The sequence below is a fragment of the Mesoplodon mirus genome (assembly GCF_964341445.2).
Source record: "Mesoplodon mirus genome assembly, chromosome: 3".
Taxonomy (NCBI): domain Eukaryota; kingdom Metazoa; phylum Chordata; class Mammalia; order Artiodactyla; family Ziphiidae; genus Mesoplodon; species Mesoplodon mirus.
The window spans coordinates 4898277-4911834 of record NC_138978.1 but is presented as its reverse complement, the minus strand read 5'-3'; the positions used below and the strand labels follow the sequence as shown (position 1 = coordinate 4911834).

General features: G+C 52.3%; 1 protein-coding gene and 1 pseudogene across 2 annotated transcripts in view; one reads left to right on the top strand and one right to left on the bottom strand.

The window, feature by feature from the left end:
• CAMTA1 (calmodulin binding transcription activator 1) overlaps nt 1-13558 on the bottom strand; it is a 916345-nt gene that overhangs the window by 780669 nt on the left and 122118 nt on the right.
• On the top strand, nt 1016-1845 carry LOC309800583 (protein FAM136A-like; annotated as a pseudogene). The gene has a single exon. The product of its transcript is annotated as a protein FAM136A-like (transcript).

The window sequence follows — 13558 nt, the reverse complement described above, 5'->3', positions numbered from 1 at the left end:
TGGGAGTGGCATGATGCTGGGACCAGACTCTTGGTTGTAAGGTGGAGGGCCACCCCGCCTCCAGACCCGGACCTCAGAGAAAGGCTTGGTCAGCAGCAGGGCTGCCTGTTCGCTTTCTCAGCGACCGTACACATCACTGACTCTATCCCCGTCCCCAGACCAGCGCCTCCCACCATGCCAGTGGCCACAGCTGCTGGAGGGGGAGGCCAGAGGCCCACGGCTGCCTCTGGCTCATTCACCACGTGGGCCCTCACGCCCTCCACGGCACACCACCTCCTCTCGCCCTCAGGCTCTGCCCGTGGACCTGCCTCCAGCAAAGAAAGTCCAGCCCTCCCTCTCCATCCGGGCTGCACTGGGCTCCCCCACCTTGAAAAGCAAGGTTCGCTCAGCTCTATTCTCCCCATCCCCCCTTCTCTGGCCACTCCTCACCTTCTTGTGAAACTTCTCAAACTGCAGTCACACCGACACCTCCAAATCAGGAGGCTGGGCAGGAAAAGAACTCAGGAGCAAGTCCCCAAGAGGACTGGACAAAGAAATTATGGGATGCAGAAATTCTGAGACCTTCGAAAACTGCTACATTTCTTAGCTGAGTGAATGCACATACCCCACTACAAAAATTATCTTCCAAGTTTGGTTTTTAGGTTCCTGGAGTAAAAGAAGTGAAAAATCTAATTTTTGAAACCTTCATAAATATGTGCATTTTTTTGGATAAAACTACCTAAATGAATCCACTTTTGCCTGACAAAGTAGAGGAATCCAAAGCTCCTGGATTTTAAAAGTGTCCATTAAGGCAGCTTTTCTTTTTTCAAAAAATAGTGAATAGAAAAATAACTCAGAAGGCTTAATTAAGCCCAAGGCCAATAGGAGACAGCCAGGACGAGGCTCCCTGACAAGTCCAGCAAGCCCGAGCAGGGCTGTGTCTCCTACTTTTCTTATTTCTGAAGCAGCTCCAAAGGCGTGCCTTTGAATCGTACAGAATTAGAATTCGGCTGTGTTTTTTTTCCCCAGGCAGTCCAGTATGTCTTCATTGGTGCTACAGCAGGCTCGTAAATTAAGATAAAAAGCTGGTGAGCATGTGGGCGCCGGCGCGCGGGGTCGCCATCGCAGAGCTGCAGCAGCTCCGGGTGCAGGAGGCGGTGGGCTGTGTGGTGAAGAGTCTGGAGAGAGAACATCCGGAAGACGCAGGGCCTCACGTTCCGGTGCAGCACCGGCTGTTGTGAGGACGGCCAGGCATCCATGCAGCGAGGGCACCAGCGCACTGAGTGCTGCCATGCACCTCTGGCTCACGCCCAGGCCCTGGTGACCTGCGAGTTGGAGAAGTTCCAGGACCGCCTGGCCCTGTGCACTATACACTGCAACGACAAAGCCAGAGATTCAACGGATGTGGGGAGAAAAGAGCTTCAGGTGAAGAGGCAGCGGGACAGCTGCGTGACCACGTGTGTGGATGGCCACGTGAACCTCATCCCAACCAAGACCAAGAAGGTGGAGGAGTCTCTCCCGTCCATTGGGAAATAGCTGTCTGCTATTGGCCATCGGGGCTGAAGGCAGGAATCTATTTAAAAAGAGGAACGGGGATTTGGGTTTTCTAAGGAAAGTTTATGAATCAGGAAATTAAGGATGGCAGCAAGTTTAAGGCCTATGTCACTTGCCTCTGGACACTGGTTCTTTGTGTGTGAATCCTAGAAAGTGAAAAAAAACGGGTACTAAAATTTGGGTCAGAGATAGCACAGGAGAGTTTCTGTGAGCCTGAATTTCACGTGGCAAGTGCTTATCCTGGCAACAGGGAGTCTCCCCTGCACCAAACCAGAGCCCTCCAAGGTACCAGATTCTCTTAGTACACAGATACCAGCAGGCTGGCAGGTTCACCTGACCCGCCTATGAGCTGGTGGGGTGTGAGGAGAGCTGTTTCTGTTCATTGCCAGCCTCCTGTTTGCCAGAAGGATCACTACAACATGTTCCACAAACTGAAAGTAAAACAAAATCCAGGACGTCACGAATTTAGAAGGGGAAAGGGGGCTTCTGGGGATTTGTTTTGCTTGGTTTTGTTTTATATACAAGGACGTGAAGTTACTTTAAGATGTAGAGTTGGGAGAGGTAGTTTGGATAAAAACTTTGAAAGGGTCCTTGTGGATATTCATTTCTGGCCGTCAGAGTGTGCATGCGCATTTCTTAAAATTCTCACACATGACATCTTTCAGCCTGGAGACCCTGCAAAAATATAAGAAGTGCTATCACACTGGTAGGGGAAGCAAACCTCCCCTCTGACTGGCAGCCATGATGAGCCCTGAGGCTGTCTGCAGCAGAGTCAGCAGAGTGACAAGACAGTCTTGCACTGACACTCATCCTTGAAGGGAACGGGGATTTTGACTGTGCTGTGTGCTGGTATTCAGGAATGAACAGCGGAAGAGGCATTGTTAGCTGCTTAATTAAGAGAGTTATGAAGTACTGGCTTTGGAAATATCTGGTTTCCATAAAACAAAATAGAATGAAAGCCTAAACCCAGCATTGCTTACTTTGTTCCCTGTGATAACAGAGCTCTGTTGGAACAATCCCTTGGCAACACGAAGGTCAAAGGAGAAACAGTCAGCAACTCAGGGGAGAGCTGTGACTCCTTTAAACCACGGGACAGCCCCCGTTACCAGACACCACTTGTGCACACGCATTGTCCTTGCCCCAGTTCAGGCTCCTTGTTGCTTTATTACGGACCTCGCTGTGTTTTTACCAACTTATTACCTGATAATATAGCCTGTCTGCTTGCTGTATCAAGACTGTGATACATTTTCCTAGTGGTTTGGTTTTAAAAATAAATAAGACAAGTTTTCTTCAAAAAACAAAGCTGGTGGGATGGAGACAAGAATGGGTTCCTGAGGAGGGGAGAGAAAGCAGCAGAACACTGGCCCCAGAGTTGGGGGCTCCTGGCACCTCCCTGGCTAACAGGGGCTCCCCATTTCCTCAGACCTGCTGAACTGAAAGCCCCGACTTCCGCAAGCCAGGCCTAAGCGGGCTGCATCTCAAAGAGGGAAAGGTCTGTGACCCAACCATGCACCTGTGCCATGCTCCCTATGGGTCTGCCTGGGACCAGGCTCTGAGAAGAGACAGAGAGCACCCCATGAGGCCTACATCTAGTACCACTGGCCAGAGGCCACAATAAATGGCCACTAGCTAGGCCATCCTAGCTAGTAGCTCTGTGTGTGAATTGCTCTGCCTTAATTCAAGTGCACATTCATTTACTTGAGAACTCAGTACCTGTTAAATATATCAGGTGCTGTCCTAACACCAGAGGCACAAGAGTGAAAAAGCCCTGCCTTCTTGCAACGTACATTCAACTAGGGGGAGGAAGGCAGCAACCAGAATCCCTCAGAAACAATCAATTGTGATTATGCTCAGCACCCCCAGAGGCAGTTCAGACCATTTGACAGAGACCCCGGCCCTCCTCTCAAGATGCTGACACGAGCCCTGTGCTCCAGACAAAATGGACTATTCATTTGCCTCCAAATCCACCCTTGCCTGCTCCCATGCCTGCATCTGTGCTATTCCTTCCCCTAGGAAGGGCCCCCTCTTTACCTCTCAAACATCCTACTCTGCCTTCAGAACCGAAATCCATGCCACCTCCTCTGCGAGTCTCTCCTGGTCCCCTCCCCACATCTCCCTCCTCTGCACGTTCCTCAGCTTGGTCTCCAGCATGGAGTGCAGAGCCCGGCACAGCACAGTTTGAGGGGCTCACACAGAAATGCTCATCCATAAAGCGACTTGAAAACACTCAGGAAGAGAAAGAACAGCATTCAGGGTAGGAAACAGTTAGTGGAAGCTTCCAGGAAGAAGCTGACCTGAGTCTCTGCTGGAAGAAGCTAAGTGGAGTAAGGCAGGAGCAAGGTACTCTAGGCAGGGGCCAGCACCTGGCCAAAAATTCCCGGGGATCAAGCAGGGTGCCGGCCACCAGGGGCAGAATGCCTCCCTTGCTATGATGGCACTGTGCTGGGGAGGGCAGCCCAACAAGGATGGGGGGTGTGGGGAACCCCAAAGGCAAGTGGCTCTGGGGGGACCCGTAGGCTCCCCAGCAGAGCACTGAGCAACGTGATGGAGCCGGTGTCCAGCTGTGTGGGACTCACAGGTGGGGGGTGTAGGGGACTCAACCTCCCCAAGCATCTGAGCCAGAGGATGTGGCGGCCAGAGCAAAGATGAGGGCTCCAATCTAGAGGCCAAGCGGAGAAACTGGCCCCAGAAGTCCAACCCCTCCTCCATGGCCTCGTCCCCGGGAACGTTCACACATAGAGAAGGACGGATGGCACTTAGGTCCTTTCAGAGAGGGGGAACTGAAGCATAGATAACGTGACTCACTCAAGGTCATGGCACACTGACGGCAACCTGAGTAGGTCACACCTGTAGCCGGCGGGGTTGCTGGGGAAAGCAGCCCAGCGCTGGCGTTACGGGGTGTGGGCTGGGTTCAAATCCTGCCTCTGACTTTGGGCAGGCCACTTGACCTCACGGAGCCCAAGCTGCCTTCCCTGCAAAGTGGGAACAGAAACGCCTCCCCAGCTGCCTGACCCGGTAGTGGGGAGTTTCTGTGACCCATGCATGGCAACTGGCAGTGGCCTGGCTCAGCCCAGAGTGGCTACGACAGAGTATCCCCTGAGCACTGGGGTCAAGTCTTCTGCTGAGAGGGAGACAGTGGGTACCACAAGGGAGCTGGGAGCTGTCAGCCAGGGGGGCAGGTGCTGGGAGGACTGATCAAAGGGACCCCCCCCAGGTAGGGCACCCCTGCAGAGGGAGAGCGCCTCAACCCAGCCGGTCACCAAGTGGAAATTACGAACTTCTCCACTGCGGCAGCAGAAATACCAAGGTTATTTTGAAAAGTATAAGAAATGTTAATTCCCTGGGGCTCTTTATGTAAAGATAGACTAGAATCAAGAGGATCGAGTGGCTCCCAGGAAACTGACAGGAAGAGAGATGCACTTTAATATTTCATTAGTGTCACATTAGCAAGATAACACAGATTTTCACACTTGGTGACTTCTTGGGAATAATGTCTTATTCAGAAACAAACGGGGACACCACGGCCGCTTACCCTGCTGGCCTGCGAAGCATCCTGAAGCAGCCAATCGGAAAGGACTTGACCTTCAGGGTTATGGCTACCCAAGCCAATGAACTCAAGAGTGTGTGACTCCCTGGGAGGCTCCTAAAAAACCTGCTAATCCAGATGAAACCCAAGCAACTGAGGTGAAAAAGTAAGCAGGCAGAGCCTTTCTTATGCTTCTCAAACCAGGCTTGTACTGCTCACCCCTCCAGGCCACCCACCAACTGAGGGATCCTAACGCCCTGGCCTCACCTCTCGCCCTACAGTTACAGCTACAGTGGAGGGCAGGGGAGGGGAGGCAAGGGGGCAGGGATTCAGGAAGACAAGGGGTGGGGTGTCCTTAGCTACCATTGTGCAAATCATTGTCACTTTCACTTGCTCAGCAAATATGTACTGAGCACCTAGCGTGTGCCAGGAATAAGCTTGAGGCTGGGCACAGGACAGGAAGCAGACAGCAGGCACGGAAGCAGAGAGAAGTAATGAAGTTTGTGGGTTTACGTTTCACAGCAGATCCAAGAGGCAGGCTCGGTGCTCCCATTTCTCAGATGATGAAAATAGCTCAGGGAAGTTAACTGCCCTCCGCAGCTCAAGCCACAGACTCGGCTGCCTGTCCTTACAGCCGGAGGCAGGGATGCGATAAAGGGAGGGGCCTGGCAGGAGGGCTCTGGGTCCTGGACCTGCTCTGCCCTTGGGCAGGGGGTCCACCTGCCCCCTGTTGGTCTAGCTTTTGGGGCATTTAGAGATGACAAAACACATGCAAAGACTCTGCAGATGAGCTTTGTTTCCAGGCTTTCAGGTGTGTCACTAAGGTCTTATTTTCTGGATGGACGATAATTGCCAGCAGGTGGGACAATCGCTCAGCCCCTCCTCCCCGTCGCCCATGAGGGCACGAGGTGCCAAAGAAAATGAGCACAGGCAGGGCCCTCTCAGCTCAAAGGAGCCACCTTCATTCATGCGGCCCCCTGGGCGCCCAAACGCCCTCCAGGGACCGCCTTACAGACTGCACTTCCTGGTCCTCAGCAAAAGTCATCATCTGCGTCCGAGGAGCAGAGGGCATCTGGCCTCCAGGGACACCCTCCCCACTTCCCTCTAATTTGGTCTATTAATTTAAAGCAAAGGAAGCTGCCAGGAGTGGTGGGCACAGGGGATGGCTGTGAGGATGTAATTAACGCAGCTGCTCCAAACGCAAGGTGATGCCTCATCAACTCATTAGCAGGTGTACAGCGATTTAGAATGACAACCTGGAGGACGGCAATGGGGACACGCAGCCACCTTTCAGGTCCGTGCCTCGCCCACCACTTCAGTTCCCTGGCTGTCGAGCAATGACAAACAAAGCTCTCCCAGCAGAAGGCTCCGAGCTGCCGGAAGCCCAGCAAGAGCTGCTGGCGCTGGAATGGCTGGCGGCCTGGGGACCAGGCCCAAAGCACCCCGGACCCAGCAACCACAGGGTCCCATGCAGAGACCCACTAGGGGACAGGAGAGCACAGCTCCAGCTTTTAAATACTTCCCCATTAAAGAGTCAGCGTGGGTTCCTGACCCTGTTCGCTGCGCTCTGCAAACACAGAAGACAAAGACGGACCATGAGGACTTGGTGGCCTTCCCAAATCATGACCTGCTGGAGGGACACAAGGTAAGCAGAGGGCTGTTTCCAAACATCACATCAAGTCATTTTAGCATTTTCCCTTCAAGAAACAAGACCAGTTAACCTATAAGGGAAAAGAATCTGAAAAAGGATAGATAGAGACATAGATACATAGATACATAGATAGATGGATATATAACTGAATCACTGTGCTATACACCTGAAACACGTTGTAAATCAACTATACTTCAATTTAAAAATAAATAAATAGGGAGGGAGACGCAAGAGGGAGGAGATATGGGGACATATGTATATGTATAGCTGATTCACTTTGTTATAAAGCAGAAACTAACATACCATTGTAAAGCAATTATACTCCAATAAAGATGTAATTAATAAATAAAGTGGGGGGAAATATAAATAAATAAATAAATAAGAAACTGAATAATGAAAAAAAAAGAAAAGAAACAAGACCAGCATTTCTCCCCACTTCCAAAAAAAAAAATATTATATATATATATATATATATATATATATATATATATATATATATATATATATATAACTGGCTTCATCTTGTAAGCCTCAAATATAGCAAAAACATTTCAGTAGAGAGGGTTAACCCTGCAAAGTTATGCTCCAGCCTGGCTCCAAAGAGACACACGGGTAGTTTTGGGCCACCCAGGTGACTTTACCCCTGCAGAAGCTGGAAGATAACTGGGGAAAAAAGAAGAAAAATGGTTACCATATTGGTGTGTTGAGATGACAACCCTTCTTTTCTTTCCCAGCAGGTCACCTAGGTAAAGCCCTTGGCGGCTTTGCAATCACCTGGATTGTGAACTTTAATGATGACCCAGCAGGAGAAGATACACAAAGTGTCCCTTTGATCCCTGAGCAGCCCCCTGGGCCCAAAAAAGGTAACACTGCTTCAGCACACCTGTTCCACAAGGGCAGTGAGGGGGTGTGCCCGGACCCCAAGGCCCAGTCACGATACAGATAAAGCCAAGAGCAGAGAAGGGACGGCTGCAGACCCCACGATGGCACATCGTGAAAGGCCCACTGACTTGGGGGACCAGTGAGCGGGACGAGGTTGGCTGCTCAGAGCTCGAAACAGGCTGGGCCGCGCTCGGGGTGAAGAGCACAGCAGATGCAGGAAAGCTTCCTTGGCGTCAGGGTAACACGGGAGGGAGGAAATCCAAAAGCTGCCATCCCTTCCGAGAGCTGAGCCCAAAAGAACCAGACCTGGAAAGCTCACTTAAGGGAGGTTTTCACAAGTCTTTTCGTGTACACGGATTAATTTCACCCGGGTCACACTCAGGGTCTGAGGTCAGCCCAAGGAGGCAGGTGGGTGCACCCAGGCCTCACCTGTCACAGGGCTGCCTCTGGTGGGCCGCCCCACCTGCTGCGCTTAGACCCACATCACAAACGAACAGCTCTATAGCCGCACCAGCTCCTAGGAAGACTAAAGCCTTCTCTACCCCCGCGTTCTCGCCCCCTCGCACACAACTGCAGCTCTGCCAGGTATAGCTCATTCCTCAGCTGTGTCAACTGGCCCAGGGTCTGCTCTAGGGCCCCACCTCAGGGTGGAGACCTCGTTCACCTGGGAACTGCGCCCCTGTTGGAGAGGCCCCGGGGCCCAGCAGCCCCGAGGCAGACCCTTTCTGGCTATGAATTTCCAGATGATGGCTGTTCCCGCCCCGCCCCAAGAGGCCAGCAGCATTTCTACAATTTTTGCTTAGAAAGAAGGGTTAGTCGTATTTCTCTTCCAAATGCAGCTGGAACAGGGAGGCAAAACTGACCTTTCACACGTATTTTGCATTAACTCAGAAATACTCTATCTGAATAAAGAATATAAGGTGACTTTACTTCATGCACCCTTTCATCTAAATTATTAAAAGCCCACATATAATACTTCGGACGACCAAAGCAGACAAATTTTTTCTCTTAAGGCAAGGAAATCCTCATTTTCCTGGAGAGTAAAAGAGAACGTGCGAGTCAGCCTGCTTAATCCTACCTGCCTCCACTGAAAAAACAGAAAAGGGATTATGATGTAAAATGATCAGGATGCTTGTGGTTATTATTCTACTTCACCATGTTATTCTTTGATTCGACGCCTTTTAATTAAATTTAAATTGATCGAGCAGTTTCAGCAATGATTTCTCAATACTCATGTGTGATTCTGAAGATGTTAGAATCTGGCTAAATTAATACTTCACGCTCACCTGCCAATAACAACTCCTGGTGAAAAATTGCACATTCAGAAGCCTGGCAAAGACTGTCCCACTAAGTAGTGCCGGGAGGACGAAGCAAGGAGCATCTCAGGACAGACTCCCGGCTATCTGTAGAGTCTGGTCTCACAACGTCATACACAATACCTCGTGAATAGTATTTTTATGAAAGTTGAATCAAAGTGTATTTTTAAAAATTTTATGTCCACCTTCCCAACTCCACTCCAAGAAAATAAAATGGATGCAGACCTTGGTTCACGACTGTGAACTCAGACTGTGCCAAACCCGGAGAAGGGTGACAGGACCAGTGTCCTAAGAGGCTTGAATTTATGGGGAGAATCAGGAGGTGAGCAAATTGCCAATTCGCTGACACAAAAACCTTTTCTTGGGGAAAACGCACTGAACTTTCAATCTGCTTCTTGAATACTCTAGCTTAGCATCTGCAGTGAGCTGCAAAGAGTGTCCTGTGTGCCAGGAAACAGATAAGCTGTGGGTAAAAGGGCTGCATGGTGGGAGCAAGACAGAAGCCCCGGTACTTCCCTGGTGGTGCAGTGGTTAGGAACCCACCTGCCAGTGCAGGCAACACAGGTTCGAGCTCTGGTCCGGGAAGATCCCACACGCCGTGGAGCCCGTGCACCACGACTACTGAGCCCACACGCCACAACCACTGAGTCTGTGCGCTGCAACTACTGAGCCCACGCGCCACAACTACTGAAGCCCGTGAGCCTAGAGCCCGTACTCCACAACAAGAGAAGCCACCGCAATGAGAAGCCCGCACACGGCAACAAAGAGTAGCCCCCACTCGCCGCAACTAGAGAAAGCCCTCATGCAGCAACGAAGACCCAATGCAGCCAAAAATTAATTAATTACTTAAAAAAAAAAAAAAGACAAAAGCCCCGGCCATCCACCTGTGCAGCATGGAGAGCGGCTGGGAGTCCTCCATAGATGCCAGGCACCCACTCTGCCAGGCTCGGAAGGCCAGGGGCCACAGTGGAGGTCGGGCATTAAAAACCCCTTCCTGTGCTTTATCTCCAGGGAGACGGATAAGACACAAGGAGGTAGTGCGTGTCAGGCATCTGAGGCGCCTTGAAGAAAACCAGCAGGCACACAGGGTGAGGGGTGCTCTTCGATGGGGTGACAAGGGGAGCCGTGTGAACGGGGCATCTGAGCAGAGCTGAGGGGAGGAGGCGTGGTGAGAACGGTCTGGGGTTCCAGGCAGAAGGAACGCAAGTATGCAGCCATCAAGAACACAGGAGCTGAAGCCAGACCACCCGAGGCCCGGAGGTCACGGGCGGGCTCTAGATTTCACCACAAGCGTGATGGGATCTCAGCTGGGCTTCCGAAGGACCGCGCTGGCTTCTGTTTGGGGGCAAGCGCAGAGGGCAGGCAGGCTGGCTCTCTCTCAGAAGTCAGGGCCACAGGCTCTGGCTGGGTGGCTGCCCGTCCTCCCTGTCAGGCTGGCCCAGTACCCGCTGCTCCCTCTCCCAGAGCCTTCGGTGTCTCGCAGGGAAGGGACCAGCAACCCAGGGAACCATGCCAGCTCGCTACCTGGCAAGAGTCACATGAGCCCCGGGAGGTGCCCCAGCTCCGGAAGGTCACCGAGCGGCAGTTTGGACAAAGCCCAGGACTCCTGCCTGGCCTTCATTCGAAGCTCACCCCACAGCAGGCCTCGCCCGAGTTCCTGAATTAAGCTGCAGCGTCCCACTCTCGCCCTTCCAAACTTCTGCGCCCCTCCCACGAACCTGGGGACCAAGGGAGGCGGGCGGCCAGGAGGGGGAGGGTGCAGCAGCTGAGGCTGCAAGTTGGTTCGTCCTATCTCTTCGCAGCGAGCGTTCCCAGAGGTCAGGGACTGTGTCCCCTCCTCCGTCCCAGGGCCCAGATGTCTGGCAACTCAGCAAATAGTGAACGTGGACGCTGCTGCTCAGGCCAGGACAGCCCATAACTTTCACTGTTTCTCCAACTCAAGGACGCAGTGGAAACCACACTGGAGTTTTAAAAAGCAAACACGCTGCAAAGCACTTAGAACAGACGAATCACAAATATTTAAATATTGAGGCCTAGAAGTGATGTCTCCACTTCCTCTTCCGACCCCAGGGACAGCAAGGCCGAGTCCCGGCTCAGACGGCGCCAACCTCCTAGCGGTCACCTCCACTCTGCCTCGGTCACCCGCAGCTGCTCAGCCTGGCAGGTTTAAACTTCGCTGAAATGCATATTTTGATTTACTGAAGAAACGTGCGTTGGCCGCAGGCAAATAATAACTATGAGAATAGTTCACACAGCACCTTCCTCCCGCGCTCCCTTTAGGGAAAAGACTGCCGCACTCAAAAATGAGGGGGAGGGGAAATAAAATAAAAAATACATCGAAATAACAGCCACCTAGCGAGGAGGGGAGGCAGATGTCTGAGCCAACCTCCAAACTCACGTGGCTCTGATCTGCCTTTGAGACAATCTCATTCTGCCTTCTGTTGCTTAAACAGTCATTATTAAAGACATCAAAGAAAAACGCCCACTCCACCACTACCGGGGCCGCGATCCCCGGCCCATCCCTGCCGCCACCCTGGCTTTCTGTGTCAGTGGGGTAGGACCGGGCTAGAATAGAACCTCTTCTCTGGCACCAAGTGCCACTTCGTTTAAGGCCAGAAGAGAGACCACGGCCCACCCACGGCCCTGCCAGGAGTGAGGAGGAGCAGACACGACATGGGCCTGTTCTGCCGTCTCTAATCAGCATCAGTAGCCCAGACACAGCACCTGCACTTGGCGTGGAAGACAACTCCCCTGTTAGGAGACAGCCTTTCCGTCTCCTGTGGAAGGACGCCAGGCAGTGAGTGGGTTTCTCCCCATCCCCCTCCCCGCCCCTCCCCAGGAAGGGAAGCCTGGGAGAGTCTGGCCGCCAGGTCCACTTGGGACAACGTGACATGGAAGAGGCAACCCCTCTTCTCAGCGTCAACACTGGAAAGCTTCCAGATCCCAGAGTGGTCCCTCCTGGTCGTCAGAAGAGACGGTGGGTGACTCGGAGGGCTCCTGTGGCCAGAGCGCAGACACTCAGACAGGAAAGTGCAGCACCAGCTCCTCACCCCTTGGGGCACCCGGGGGAGCCCGGAGTGTGGGAGCGTGGAGCCTTTCCAGGGAGGGAGAGGCAGGCGCTTCCACCAGGCCACCCAGGTGGACTTCAATAACCCTATGTGAGCCCCTCTGTGTATGAGGCCCTGTGTCTGGGCCCAGGACACACGAGTGAGAGATCCAGTACTGTCCCCAGTGTGTGTATACACACTCACGAATTATTAATAAAGAAATATGTGAAGTGCCGCACAAACCCAAAGCAGGGAACAACCCATTCTGCCGGTGGACGAGGATAACACAGGAGGGAAAATGTAACTGAAACTCACGGGTGCTCCCATCACACAGGGACAGATGGGGCAGGCACTGCGTGGACCAAGGGCTTCATTGTCATTCTAAGGAGCTGAGGCTTTACCTTGCAGAGGGGGGGGTGGGGGGGGACTGAAAGCAGAAGTGCGTTGTAGAGAAAGGGGGAAGAAGGCGGGGAGACCCAGGAACAGGTCAGGGGGTCATGGGGGCCCACTCTGGGGCAGTGGTGGGAGGGATGGAGAAGACTGAAGTGGGGGAGGGACACAAAGAAGCACAGGCAGAACTTACAGATGTTCATCCACAGGCTCCAGAGAGCACCAAAGGCACCAAGGAGCGGTGGGCCTGGGCTACGGGTCTCAGGGGACACCCAGAACCAGAGGGAACAGTAGCTGGAGGATTGATGAGTTTGGTTTGGACACTGAGTGTGAAACGCTCAGTACGCAAAGACAGATGTGAAACTCAGGAGGGAGGTGGGGCCTGAAGATACAGATGCGGCGTCATGGGTGTACAAATGGAGACTGAAACCACGAGAAAGAAACAGTTTCTTTTAAGCCAGAGTCCTCTTACAAGAGAAAAGAGGGCCAAGGACACACACGGAGGCCCTGGAATCTCAAAGGGGAGCCAGGAAAAAGGCAGGGTCTGTGTGGTGAGCAGGAGAGAGGATGGCGTCCCAGACCAAGGGGGAGGATGGTCTTTCTTCGAGGAAAAAAAGGGACAATTAACATCAACAAATGTTGCAGAGAGTCCTAAAATGAGAAGGTTCTAGTGAATGGCTGGGGAGGCAGAGGCCCAACTTCTATGGTCAAGGAGAAGATGGGAAGGGAAGTGGAAAGAGAAAACAGTAGCAGAAAAGGTCTGAGAGAAACTTTACAGGAAGTGAGAACAAGAGCACATGTGTGAGTAAATGAGAAAGAGCAATTCCGAGGAGACATCTAGATCTTTACTAGCTTCAACTCAGAAGAGAAGTGTGAGCTGTGGATACCTGGGGAATCATCAAAAACGGGGTGACGGTTGAAGCCGTGCCCATGGACGACACGGCTCATGGAGAGTCTAGAGAGAAAAGCAAGGACCCTGGGGTTTAAAGGAGCTGGAGCAAGAGCTTCTTTTCCAATCCCCGTCCCCACATCCAGCTCAATCCATAAGGCTGGGATTCCAGCCACATTTCCTTCTAGAAGGGGGTGCCCCGCTTATTAAGGCACATGGAAAGTCTTCAAGTTCTTTGCGACACTGAGGTTCTATAAATGGTGAATGGGTAAATAAAGGCAGGTCCTATGGGACCCAGGGTCAAAAACACAGGTTACTTACCTG